The sequence below is a fragment of the Pleuronectes platessa genome, chromosome 20 (genome assembly GCF_947347685.1).
Source record: "Pleuronectes platessa chromosome 20, fPlePla1.1, whole genome shotgun sequence".
NCBI classification, from domain to species: Eukaryota; Metazoa; Chordata; class Actinopteri; order Pleuronectiformes; family Pleuronectidae; genus Pleuronectes; species Pleuronectes platessa.
This window is the reverse complement of record NC_070645.1, coordinates 1,679,893-1,695,132: the sequence shown is the minus strand read 5'-3', so window position 1 is coordinate 1,695,132 and position 15,240 is coordinate 1,679,893.

Here is a 15,240-nt window from a genome sequence, read left to right as displayed (position 1 = left end):
CTTCCTTAATGTAAATACTAAGTAATTGCTGTTAAAATTGGCTATATTAGATATAAACCAATTCAATTACAAGCGCTAGAAATGGCACACAAGTGAATTATTTATAATATGTTTAATTTAATGAATGAAACAATTGGATGAAATAATTGAATGCAGAAACCTAAAGCTTTGATAAAAAAAAGGACAGTTCTGTGAAGCAAAATGAAAAGAAACATAATGGACGCAAGGGCTGACAGCTGAATGAGCTGAATGTTGTTGTTCTGTTCTTTTCCTCATGTAACACACTTGTCCTTGGTTGCCTTCTCTTCCTCTCAGTGTCTTTCTGTGGCATTATGAAAAACACGGAGGAGGGTGGAAAAAAGAAGATGGCACTTTAGATACCATGCTTCAAGGATACAGTTATGTAACAGCAATTCCTTATGTAAGAAAAATATCTGAAAAGTAGAAAAACCGCGGGCCATTTGTTGTTATAAATGAAACTGAAATTCAACATTTGCTGTTATCTGTTTTGCTATTTAACGAGTGCACTTAGGAACACTGACACACTCGTTAATAGCGAAATCTTTATTCTCTCTTGTGATACATATTCCATTCATTATGAATTAAATTAAATCAGTCACACATTGTGTATGTACGGGAGTACATTCTTTATAAACACATCAAAGTGTGATCACAACCTCCAAACATGTTTTGAAGATAACTATTCAATGTGAGGTCTCTGGATTACGACAAGCAAAATCTATCTTTTCATTGTTTTGGGGTGGATATTGATATTCAAACGAACTGAAGCCAGACTCAATGAAAACAACAGAACACACAATATGCCAATCCTGTAGCGGTCATTGAGCTGCTGAGCAATGCTAAGCCTGCAGAGTGTGTCTAAGTAACTGTGGTAACTTTCAGGCTGTTTGTATTTTTCAGAGAACTGTTTTGAGTCTCACACCCCTGTCGTTAGCCACAGGACCTCTGTGCCGACAGATCCTGTGTTCAAACATCAAACGGGGGAGCAGTAATAGACATTCCTTCACCACATCAAGTTAGCCACCTCTGTTTCTCATAACAAGAGTGGGAGAAGGTGTAAGCTTGTCCTTATCACTTGCTGCCTAGTCTGTAAATCGGGTCAGTCTGGACCATGCTCCTTTATCCTCTTTTTTTCTTGTTGTTGTGCTTTTGTAAAAAGTCACCAGATTCCCACTGAAGTCTCCATATCTTTGCCGGTCAGCTCGCAGCGGAAGTAACTCAGTAACAGCAGATGTACCTGAGAAAGCATCAATGTGTTGACCAATCACATTAACATAAGTAAAAAAAAACATAGATCATACCTATTGGCTGTAAATAACAGTTGGGTCCTATAGATAATCTGCAACAACCAATTAAAGACCAGCCTAAGGTCCCGTGGTTGCCAAAAGTCTAAGGACCCATATTCACATCCATTTGGCCGGTGCCCCTCCCAAAGAATTATTATGTATTTAGACAAAAATTAACCTTAAAATTTTGCATGAGTTTCCTTCAGGTACTCTGGCTTCCTCCCACAGTCCAAAGACAAGCAGCTTATAGGCCTCTCCAATTTGTGTAAGTCCTGGTGACCTGGTGTATAATCAAAACACTTTAGTTAAATAAATAAACCTAGGTGCAACTAAAAGAAAGTGAGAGGTTCAAATCAGTCCTAATGCAGGATAGAATGTGTGTATGAGCACAAGACGAGCTTCTTTCTGCCTGTGTGCATCAGAGAACACTCCAGCATTGGTTGTCTCCAGTACACCCCCCTTCCACCAGCCACCCAATCAGAGGCAGCAGCAGCCATGCAGAGTTGCCAGTGAGAGTCCGCACTCAGAAACAGAGCCGGGCTCTCTGCGTTAGCCTACCACACTGTCTCAGGTAGGTCCATTAACAGCCACACACGCATCCAAAAGTTTGCAGATTGCCATTTTGCCAGTATTGATCCACTGCTGTATTTGCTGTGGCTGCTGAAATGGAAATCATCATCATCATCATAATCATTATCATCATGTGTTTGGTATCGATGTGGACCGAGGGATGCAAGCCTCCCATCAAAGCTGTGTATTGGCTAGCTGCAGTATACTGTGTGTGTGTATTGGGGGGGGTAGTGTGAGACAGTAAGTTCTTCAGCTATAATATGTGAACTGAGTCTTTGTATTTGTTGCAGTTGTGCCTGTATTCTGAGTCATGCACAAAACCACACTCCAGTATGCGTTTTTTTCTGGTCCATGAGTATTCAGTTGAGAAATTCATGCTTATCAGACATTTGCTGTTAAGTGTCTTGAAAGTCAGTACAGGCTGGGTAGCATGTATTGCATATCAATCATTCAGTATAATTTTTTCCATTGCATTAAAGGTACCGGTTTATGTTATCCCATACTTTTATTATTTTGCACAAATTTCAAATCAGCGACTTTGTATCTTTGTTTATGACTCTTTTACTCTCTCTGCGTTTTCATGAATTGATTTCTAATTTTTAATGAAATGTTACTCAAAGAATTTACTTCAAACAGGATAATTATTTGCTGCATTTGTTGGGGGATATATTTCAGCTGTAGGTTTAGCTCATTTTGTGCTTTAGTGTTTTTTTTTCTGGCAGCAGAGCAGTGTGTGTGGGATTCGAAATAATCTACAATATGTGTTTTCATGCTAATGGAGGAACATGTCTCACAGTGCAGTGTGTCACACTGATATTGAGGGATAGAGATGTCTTTCAGACGCAGAGGAAATATTGATGGTGTGTATTTCTTAATTGCTAGTGTGGTATTGTATTTGCAGTTAACCCAGCAGGTGTCTTGCACAATCCGCTGCAATAATGGTATGTGAATTATTAGTGTATAGAAAGGAATGCAATCAGTGTCCACAACTGTGCCTGTTTACATACACACAAACACACTCACGCACACACACCCACACACACACAGATTAAGTTATTAGCCCACAGCAGAATTGTTTTTCTATCAGTTTGACAGGCTCATCATGCATTACAGCTCTTGAAACCGAGGATGAAGTACAGGGAGGGAACACAGTCAGGCCATCATCTGCATTCAAGAGTGGCTTCTGTGTGAACACCAGTGTGTGTGAGTGTGTGTGGGTGAGTGCGCGAGGGAATAATGACAGAATAATGTTTCTCTCTCAGTTTCTGCTGCTGTGAAGGAATATAAAGTCCTGACAGCCCAAATATTTTTCATCTGGTTTTATAGTGTATTCAGAATGAAGAAGAAAGCAGTGTTATAATGGATGGTAAGCATACTCATTGAAGATATTGTTTTTAATGGTAGAATAGAATTCCAAAACCCCCCTGTTATAATATGGATGGACTAAAATCAGATAAGAAATTATTGCTGTTGCCTAGTACATCAAAGGGTAGAGGATGTTCACATCCAGTTGAAGTTGTAAGATGCCTTATTCATGTGTCATGTAACATAGCACACACAGGCATCATGCACATTAGGCTTCCCCTGCTTCCACTAGTACAAGAGGTTATCCATTTCAAGGTCGTTTGTTTCTCTCGGATTAAAGTGGAAGTGTGGCTGTCTCTTCATTACTGTAGCAGTGATGGAAGCAACTGGGATGCCTCTCCTCAGTGTATCGGTACTGAAGCAGGCTGACAGCACAGTGAGACAAAGAATAAGGAAAGACAGACAGGACAGAGCGTTCTCTCACAGAGTGAATGTGGCATAATTTTACAAATATGGAAATTCAAATATGGAAAACATTGTATTCAGACTTTTAGAAGGTACTTTGTGTTATTTTAGTTACAAATTATAGAAATCAAGTTTCTTTTTTATGTGATGTTTAGAAGGAATATGGATCATTTTTTATTTAATATATATCTGTGTATTCTGGAGTGCATAAATATGGCTTCATTCCAACAGAATAATGCATTAAGTCACTATTTATGCAGAATTTCTGCTTCAGCTTAACAACACAGTAGTTGTGTTTACTGGACTCAAAATTCTGTGTTACCAGCGGCAACTACAGGCATAACTGCAAATTAATTTTACTCACACAATAAAGCTTAGACTACACAAATCCTAACCCATAGGCCCAAACAAGTACTTCTTATTGAATTGGTTTTCACCCACCACTGTCATTACTCCTTTATGTTAGTAGATTGGATCAACGGGAGTGACACTCTGATTAGTGGCCCGGGTTTGGAGCATGGCATGGGACTGCATAATCCAAAATTCACAGGCCTGTAGTCAATCCCCAACCATGATCGAGTCAATCACCAACCACATTTGATATCTAACCAATATAAATTAAGCCCAGACGTTGCATGAGCCTTGGAATCCCCACAAAATCTATGACAGATGATGTGCTGACACTTCAGTGATTAGTCAGTAAGCAAATTCGTCAGTCTGTCAGTCAGCCAGGAACAGATATTTGTGTTTTTAGGACTATAGGGTAGCTGCTCTGTTGTTGCAGTCCTGCCAAATACATCTGACAGCTGTCAGAAAGGAATATAGCCAGTTTGGCTCCCTAATAGAGCCACAAAGTCCATCTCGATTTGTCACTACCGCACAGATATTAGCACTGATGGACTTACAGGAAACTGGAACTCTCTTTGTTTGGTGGTCAGCATCCTCTTTAAACAGTTTTTCCCAACTTGCTTGGGTGTAAAAATGTCATTATGTTATAGTTGTAAAGTTTCAAGACAGTGTTACTCTTTTTTTCAATTGGATCTAGTTATGACCCTCATCATTAGACTTTTGTTCGGGATTGACGCACAGTGTGTGTCTGCCATTAGAAAACAGCCTCAGGGAGCCCCATCTCCACTCAGGCTCATCTTAATGACAGTTCTGCCAATACTCGTGTGTGTGTGTGTGTGTGTGTGTGTGTGTGTGTGTGTGTGTGTGTGTGTGTGTGTGTGCGTGTTTGTGTGTGTGTGTATCTAACACAACTCTCCACACAAAAGCACTACATCATTCCATCAAAGCATCAGAATACGGATAGCAGTATCTGTGTGGTTAGCTTCTGTCTGTTATTTGGAAGCTGTTCTCTGGATATGATTTCAGTGTGGATGATCTACTACATGATTATGGTAGGTAAGACTTATAGCTCTACGGTTTGTTGGATGAACTACCATCGTAGGTTAAAGAGGAATTTAATGTACAAGCAAAATTAGTATTTTTCAACAATATATACTGTGCATAACAGAAACTAAATCTAAATCTACTTCTGTCTCTCGCTCTTTAAAGGTGGTACATGCGGTATGCCATTTCAAATATTTTTTGTATCAGAAACTTCTATGAAAACACCGTGACCAACAATGTGTGTCTATAGCTTGTGGCGTCTCTACCTTGTGGCTCTCAGTCCCAAACCAGCTGTTTTCCTACTTAAGACAAAAAGAGGATTATAGTTCTATTTCTTAAAAAGTCCAACATTTCCTAAAACAAGCATTACTCAAACCGGAGGAAGTCATCGGGGACTATTTTTAGAGATGGATTACTCATGTTATATTTGGGGCAGCTGGTTGTAGTGTGATTAAGTCAAGTCAAACTACAGTAACATGTGCATGTTAATGGTAATGAAGGAACACAACAGCCAGTACAACAGTTTAGCTCAGTGATGTCTTTTTAATTAATTCGTTTTTTGGACATCAATAGAGTTCTCTGGTAGAGAGAAATAATCAATTGCACAGTCGAAATCAGTACTGGTTATGTAATAACTGGATGAAAGACATTTTCAAAACTTACCACTACAACATAACTTTTTAATTGGGCAAACATTTTGGGTTAGGGATAATTTCAACACTCCAATAAAGCTCTAAGGCTAGATTTCTAAAAAGGTGGATTTATAACCTGCTGCCTGAAGAGAATGTTCACCATTGCACTGCAAGCATTTTTTTCCCCCTCACAAAACTGCTATAAAAGAATAAAAACAATATTAGAGAATCGTGAAATAAAGCTTTGTCAGTATGGAAGCTGATAATGGTTACATTACATTACATTTTATATTTTTATTGGTGAAAAGATATGACAAAGAACAGTGAAACAGAGAAAGATTCATGGAATATTAAAATCATCTTTAAGCCATAATTTACCAATGCAATGAAACACAAAAAGACATTAAGTGCAATTAAGTGACTGGAGAAACTCATAATCTGACATTGAAACTGTATTGGTTTGGATTATGATTATATTGTATTTAGTATTATTAATTATTTTTGGAAACATAAAATAAGAAAATAGAATCTTCATTTATTCACCATTTTAACCTCACAAATATAAGATTTCCAGAGAAAGAGTATGTGCCGTAGATTCTATTGTCATTTCTAATCATAATGGTCGCAGTCAAAAAAATTCTGCAGTTTGAGTAAGATAATCCTGGCTAAAGCCTCAACCCTCAACAACTGTCAGGACTAACTGTAGATGTAAATCAATAATTATGTTTTTATTTCAAGATTTGCTGTTTCATCAACACAAGTTTATTGTGACTTTTGTATGGTTGAGAATTTCTATCACCTCGGCACATATGCATATCATTTCACATGTTGCTGCAAAGCAAGTAATGTCAAAAAAACTTTCAAGAACATAGTTAAAGGGATTGTTCACCAAAAAATGAAAATTAACTCATTATCTACTAACCACTATGCCCATTGAGGGGTGGTTGACTACTGAGTCACACAAAACCCTTATGGTGATTCAGGGGTAAACAGAGTCGCAGCCAAATTCAATCCTATCCCAAGTAAATGGTGACCACTATTTCAAACCTCTGGAGGAGGAGAACAGCATTTTGGATTAGACACTCGGATGACACCACAGGAGCAGTATCGAGGCATTTAATTTTTTCTATCTGTTGTTTTTTTCCGGTTGAAGAAGTGGTTACCATTTACCATTTACTTCAATTGTATTGGATTTGGCTGCAAAAGCATTTACGTACTTTAACTATGTAACTTCACACCTGATAGTAGACTGTGTCTACACGTGTGTCTCCTGTGACCAGATCTCACTTTCCTATTTTTTATGTGAAAATTAACATGTAAATAATTTCTGCTCACAAAGACCAAATGGTGTTGTTCTATGGTGTTACTCTTAAAAATAAAACACTGGACTGAAGTTCTTTTTCAATTTCATTTCAGTCAGATAACTCACGTTCAAACGTTTATTGCAGCAGTAGAACGGGTTTAGAGTTTGGCGTCTAGGCTGCAACTTAATCACTCGCCCATATGATTACACAGGAATGATGGGAGGGATGAGCAAATACTTGTAACCCCCAGTTGGAGCTTACATGTGGATGCTGGGGTGGTGGAGGGGATGAAGCAACTGGTAGCAATACTGCAAGAGCAGTGCGAGCAACGGGGATGATGGGAAAATTTTCTCTGGTTAAATAGACCATCTGATAAGGTGGGTGTGTATTATAGATGGTTGTTGAGAGTGAGGTATGTCACATGATTTATGTCCCATGATTGGAGCAGCGCCACTCGAGTTGGCTGCCTGAAGTAGCTCGCAGGCGTCGCTCCATTTGTTCAAATCAATTTCATTTCATCACTTATGTGTTTTTGAATTTCTAAGGGAAAAACTTGATGGGTTTTTCCTGAGGAGCAAGAATTTTGTTTAGGCAGGTAGATCTCAAAATAACGAGTTTTAGTGTTCTGAAAAATACAATTGTATATTTTGAACAAACTTTTCAACAAACCCTTGAACCCAATAGAACTAGTTGAGAATTGGTTCTATGAAGATGCAATAAGTAAAAGGTTCTTTGCAGAACCTAAAAAGGTTCCCCTATGGCACCACAGCGGAGAAACACTTTTAGTTCTAACTAGAACCTTTTCTTTAAAAGAGTGCAGCCAGTCTGACTAAACAGATTGTCTCTATCCATGTGTTTGTGTTGGTTTGAGAGGGATAGTGAGCCAAGAGGGGCTGAGTGAATCATTGCTATGTGAGAAGCTTTACAATGAACAAATGTGTCAAAGTATTTTGAAGCTGTAGCAGGTCACCTGAGTAGAATGTCCTTCAATGTGGCCCACACGTGTCGTAGATCGCCTCCCAATGTGGTCTAAATAATCAGATCTCAAATCTGTCCTCGAATAATTAATTAATCTTGCAGCTTAGAGCTGTCCATGTGTGATCAGATCACCTGAAATCGACGCAGGTCTAAACAGCATCATAGCTGCAAAGCTTCAGTCTGCCAAACTGTTACCACCACATGCAACTTTAACGGAGCTCTTCTTTCACATCACATTCAAGAGTCTGCTGACGAGATGGTGAGGGGGAGGTGAACAAGGCCTCAGCTGAGCAGTGCCAAGTGTCAGGCCTGTTGATGGTTACCATGGCGCTTAGTCTGTCGCATACACGTTTCCTTGTAGGAGTGTGATTGTATGTGTGTGAGCGTTATTAAACACGTCCACTGCTGCAGGGAGTGCTGCTGAATCGTTGTAGATGAAAATTAAACAAATGTCTGAATAACAAATTGGTTTAAACAAACAGTCACTTCATAATTTTAGCAAGAACTTTCCTAAACAGCAGCTGGAAGAAAGTTTACAGAATGAATACAGTGATTTTCTTATCAACCAAAATACATTTGTGAACACCATAAACAAAGACCGTTGGCATGCTGAGTATTATTTCATCATTGCTGTTAAACTTGTGGACATAAATATGTGTGTAGAATAAAGTGAATGTATGGTGTCATAATTAGTAGATTATTCATTCATGAAGCAGTACATTTCACACTGTTAATTCCTTTGCACCCTGCTTGTTCACACACTAAGATGATCACATTGATTGATGAGAGATTTGAGCATCCTCATAATAACCAGTGCAGCTCAAACTCTGAGGTCAGTCTCTGGTTGAGTCACATTATGCAGGAGCGGGCTTGATGTCAGGAATATGCCTACTGTATCTGTTCTAAAGAGCGATGTCTAGAAAGAGAAATGCAAAAGGATTAGAAATTTGGTGGACAGTGGACCAGCATTTGATGTTTGGAGTCAGCAGCCGTGAGTATCCTGTTAAATACTTTGAGCTTTGAAGTGAAAAGAGCCTGTCCAGCTGCTGGCGTGACACACATCAACATGTGACCTCAGCTGCAATGGGATGTGGATTCAATCAAAGCATTCTGCCTTTCAGTGTATGCATCAGTGACGCAAATACCAATACTCTGTATTTACTCAAGAGTTGCACAGTCATGGTCCCTCACTAATTAATTCACAGGTAAAAATATGTTACATAATTGAAAGACTTGTTAAATAATTGTGTGTCTCAGAAAACACTGATTATAAACTTGAATATTACATGTTGTGAGTCAAAATCTGCTCAGAGTAACTACAGCATCATACAAGTGTGGTTGTGATGAGGATGATGCTGCAGACACAGTATTTAACCTTTGAAATTATACTTGTATGTGGTCTTTGAGCAAATACTGATTGACTGCATTCAGAATTACATTGTAATGTTAGATGTTGTCGCAATGGTTGATCCAATATGGCGGAATCTATATCGTGCGGACTGATCGTAGTGGCAATGGCGGATCCTGTTTCGCGTTGGCATCATATAATGGTGGTGGACCACGACCGAGGTCGGCAGTTGATGATGGATCCTAATAAGCGGCAGTGGACAATGACTGGACTATAGTAGATCCGATCTGGATGTCAGCTTGACATATAGTATTGAAGTTATCCTTCAAAATGTTTACCCTCATCAATTCTGCTAAAAACTTTAATCTTGATGATGTTTTCCTACACTTGACATCTATTGCACTTCTGTCCATCCTGGGAGAGGGATCCCTCACAAGTGGTTCTGTCTGAGGTTTCTACGTATTTCTACCCTGTTAAAAGGGTTTTTAGTAGTTTTTCCTTACTCTTGCTGAGGGTTAAGGACAGAGGATATCTCACCATGTTAAAGCCCAAGAGACGAATTGTGATTTGTGAATATGGGCTATACCAATAAAATTTGATTGATTGATTGAGATGTTGACTTTCTTAGATGTCATAACCATGTTTTGTGATGACTCCATAAGAAATCATGACTTATGGTGATGTCGGCCATATACGGTTCATTGTTCAGGGCAGAAATATTGTTAATTTGAATCAACCACATAATCTACATATATACAGTGAAAACATAAGATGATGATATGAAGCATACCCTACATGCACTGTATGCACCCGTACCAGGCAAAGCTAACTTTATATCGTCATTATGCCATTTCATAATGGCGTTGTCATGATGTCATTTAAACATTTCAAATTGATCATTTCCCGATTTTTTTGTGGCTTCTTCAAGAGATCACTTGCTTCACAACTGACTCTTCTGAGAATACTTTATTTTCACTGCTTAGTTGACACTCTGCTCAAAAACTGAAGCAAAGGAATCAACCAATCCACTCTAAATGGTCTTCTATTTGGATCTGCATACTAGCAACATCTCCTAATAACTATAAAATAAGAAACACCATCTACAGTGAGGAGACTGTCCCAGAGCTCCATTTTCTAGAAGTTTAAATACACATGCTAAATCTAACACAGTGGTTTATTTTGACACATTCTTCCTGCATCTCCCTGCTGCCTCAAATACTCACGAAAGCACCAAATGTGAAATAATTTACTACTTTCAATACTCCCAAAGTGCAATAGATAAAATGTTATAAATGTTCAATTTAGAAATTTCAGACTTTGCCATCCAGGAGCAAAAAAGACTCAGTGTGTTTCTATTTCTCTCCTCCTCTTTCCTACTGAGATGATGCAAGGCCACACAGATCGACTGCACCAGTTTCAGAAGGAACATTTTATAGAGTGTATCTTGTATGAATTTATTCAATAATGGCTGTGTGTGTGTGTTGCAGAAATTGTGGGGCTCAGCTAATCATCTTGCAGGGACACTTTACCAGTGTGTGGGAGGCAGACCTGCAGTCTTACATAAGAGCTGATACTGTGTAATGCCATCTGATTCAGCTGATTTTAATGTGCTTTCTTTATTTCTTTCTCCACGTAACCTAATTAGGGACACATTCACTCAGCACAAAAAACAGCAATTACAAACAACATAGAAACACCAATCACACACACACACACACACACACATACACACACACACACACACACACACACACACACACACACACACACACACACACACACACACTACTACTGTTGTCACAGCCCATCCCTCCACAGATTTGTACAGAACATTCAAGTGCCATCCTTGGACATCTCAAGTGTGCTTATTGCACTTCAGGAATTGTTCTAGACAGTGTGCCACAATCACATTGGCTGTAAAGCCACAATAACATCCAGGACTGTTAGTAAACCATTACTGTCTGTGGTGTTAATGATGACAATAAAGATGATGACCACTCTAATGAGTTTTGTGGGGACAAAGACATGTCAACAAAAAGTACCTTCTCTCTAACAAATCATATAAACCACAACAGTATTATTGGATTCACTGTATTCTTAATTCATGTAAATGTATCAAGGTATGATGGACTAAATTCTGCAATTTGCTTGGTTTCATAGAGTGCAATATTGAAAAACAATCCATCATTCTGTGGCTTAGTAAACATCATCAGCTTCGAACTCTTCTCATGATAATTTCAAGTCTATTTAATTTGTATGGTGCTGATTCGGATTCGGCAAATGTAAAGACCTGCTTTGTCATTAGGTAAACACATAAATACAAGAGAAAAACAGACTTAAGTATATTGCAAATAATACCAGGATGAAGTAAGAATACAATGAAAACACTACATTGATTAATATGTAGAGAAGTGCCCAACAGTTGACAATGATACAGAAACCATTCCCTTGCTCCCACTCAGAAAATGAATGTCTCTTTCCTTTTTCTCTCTTTTTTCAGAAAGCTTCCTTGATGGACAGAGAGGCAGATGGAAAAGAACTAAACGAAGGTTGCAGCACAACTAAGAATTGCAACTCCTTCTCTGTCTCCATGGAAACCACTGAACAATCAGAGCAGCCAATAGACTGTGAAATTGAGGTCGCTGTGGCTGATTCCCCTGAACAGGGGAAGGATTTCAGTACAGATGATGAAGTTTGTTTAGAGAGAAACTCATCAGATTCCCCAGGGGAAAAGGCGATACTTGGCACATTATTAACTGACTTACCACCTGGAAGAATTGACACTGACAAATCTGACAAATCTGAGACCAACATTTGCGCTGAAATGCCTTGTCTAGATCAAAAGGAAATGTTGATATCAGAATCCGGGCATGAAGAACTCAACAGAAATGAGTCAATCACTTCATCTGTGTCTGACACACCCTCCAGTGCTGACAGTGTTTATGAGAATGAGGCCCATCGTAAGAGACAGGATACGCCAGAACAAGACCCTGAGCAAGAAGAAGATCCTGAGCAAGAAAAAAATCCTGAGCATGAACAGGTCCCTGAGTCGCAGCAGCATCCAGAGCAGGACCCTAAACCAGAGCAATATCATGAGAAAGAGCCAGAACCTGAACCTGAGCAATACCGTGAGAAAGAGCTAGACCCTGAACCTGAGCAATACCCTGAGAAAGAATTAGACCCTGAACCTGAGACATATCCTGAGAAAGAGCTAGACCCTGAATCTGACACCAACCTGGAAGTGGGGCAATATTCTGAACCTGAGGACAACCTTGAAGTGTGGCATTATTCTGAACCTGAGGACCACCTTGAAGTGGAGCAATATTCTGAACCTGAGGAAAACCTTGTAGTAGGGCAATACCCTGAGTTAGATCCTGACCTAGAATCACACCCCGAGCCAGAGCAAGACCAAGAGCTAGAGTTATACACTGAGCCAGAGCCAGAGGCTGATGATAATGACTTTCAACAGAAAAATGATTGCTTTCAAAATCTAACAGTGAACACTGAAGAAGACCCCGTGGCCCATGAAATCCTTATGGATCCACCCACTACAGAGGAGTCAATATTGGAGCACTGCATTAGAGAAGAGGCAATGTCAGATATGTCTAATGAATCCTGCCAACATGACCTTGACCCTGATGAAATGGATGAATGTTTGAGAGTTGAAATTGCAGTGGCTTCCTCTGATAGTGACACAGATGACAAATGGAGATCAATATTCTCCTCTTCTATTAATAAAGAAGATGATGACTCATATTTGGACGGTCTTCAGCTGAGTGCCCAGGAGCTCTTTGTGCAAAAAGTTGATGTGACAGACTTTGAAGAACAAGACAACATGGAAGAGGCCTGTTTTGAGGATCCAGAAGTGGATGAAGTTCTTGAACAACCTGACGATATAATTCCATTTCCTGCGTCTACACAAGAGATGAAATATAACCCTTTAGGCACACAAAGTCTGTCCAAAATCTCTGAAGGTGAGAGTGAAAATGGCAGAGATGCCATTCACAACCACAACACCCATCAGGAGCCCATTAATGCTGATCAAAACAAGAAGCTACCAAAAGACTTCTGTGTGATACAGGAGACTAAGAGTGAGAATGTTAGCACAGAGCATGTGGACTTCCAACTGGCACGTAAACAGTGGCGGGAAATGGAGGAGCACACCAAAAACCAGATTGTTATACCTACAGCCAAGCAGCCCAGCTTCCATGGCAGCCACAGCTTCATGTACACTCCAGTACGCAACATTGAAAGAACTCAGAAGAAAACACATGATCTTGAGAGCTTGAATCTGGTTGGGGATTATCCTCACACCCAATTCAGCCCTTGCTCAGAGGACTCCGGCCTGGATGATTCCAGTTACAGGTCTACTTACGATGACCCAGAGACACCAATTGAAAGGGAGATTCGTATATCAATGGAGAGGGAGGAAAACTTCAGGAGAGAAAGGGGTCTCTCCAGGATGGGCAAATCAACTGATTGTGCTCCATCACGAAGTATGCCCAGATCCATTAGCACTCCACTTACACCATCCTTCATCATCACTTCCTCACCTACTAAGGAACCGTTGAAACATGAAGTATCTGCAAATAATGTTATCATACTCGACCCCAGCAATGATTTTACCCCAAGCCCCAGATACAGCAAAGACAATGTGGGACCTCGGCCTGGTGAGTGGCGTTCTGAGGACAACAGATCAAACCTCATCATCCTAGAGACAACCAATCTGATTATTCGAAGTGCCTCAGACTTCTCTCTCAACAAAGCCTATGAACATCCTCAGGAAAAAACGTTCCTGAACAACCCCTTTTTCAAGCTGCGTTCAAGAAGTACAACATCATTTGTGGATGAAGAGATTAAGTTGGTCAAGCAGAGGGAGGACGATCTGAAGAAAGAGAGATCTGACCTGTATGGCAAAGACAGGTTGAATACAGAAAGAATTTTGTCAAATCACATGGACACTTTGGCATTTGACACTTCGGGTATGTCAGCAAAACACTGACCAGAGAATTCTATTTCTACTTTTACCTGTGTGTCAATAGATTTAAGCTAATGATGATGTTTGACTGTTTTAGCTGATGTACCAGTGAAGTGCAAGTCCTCTCCATCCTCACCAATGAAAACAGCTTACAGGATGGATCGGTCTGCTTTATCCTGTGATCACAGAGTAAGTTTAATCTCCAACACTTTCTTGTTCGAAATCTCATATGCCTAAAATGTATCGACCTAAAGAAATAAATGCAATACATGTATTTATTATTTAAATCTGCATTCATCTGATGGGTGCACCCTGTCTTAATTTGCCCCCCAAAACCATGTAAACCTTGTAACTTGGTAAATAATCAGTTGTTTTTTCCCCAGTTTCCAGAAGTCTTCACAGGAGGAAGACGCAAGAGTGCCATGGCCCTACGCTGGGAGGCAGGGGAGTTTTCAAAAAATGACTGAAGAGGAACAAGTCAAAAGTTGGCCATACAAGGGCATTGAACGTCAGTGTTGTTCTTATTCAAGTTAGATTCAGTGCTGCAATTGTTTGTTCCATGTTGTGACATAACCTGAACTCTCTGCTATTGTGATGCTTTAGGAAAAAAATAGCAAGACATTAAATCATGTAATATGAACAGTTTAAAGATACATGGACATGGATAGCACTTGATTCTGGAAAGAGGGTGAACATTTCCTCATCATGTCTGAATCTACACTCATACCCAGAAGGCTGCTGGTTTCAGCTTGTGTATGCTACAGCTTCTGATGTGGTTGTAGGAGTAAAGTCATGTTTATTAAAAGAGTGACTAAAACTGTGCCAACACACACTTGCCAACTAAACAGAATTATTATGAAAACAATACAAATATTTTAAATTATGGCAAGTGGGAAAAATAGAATAATACTCTCAGCTTTGTAGGAATAAAAATTATAAAGCCACTGACAAAAACCCAGGT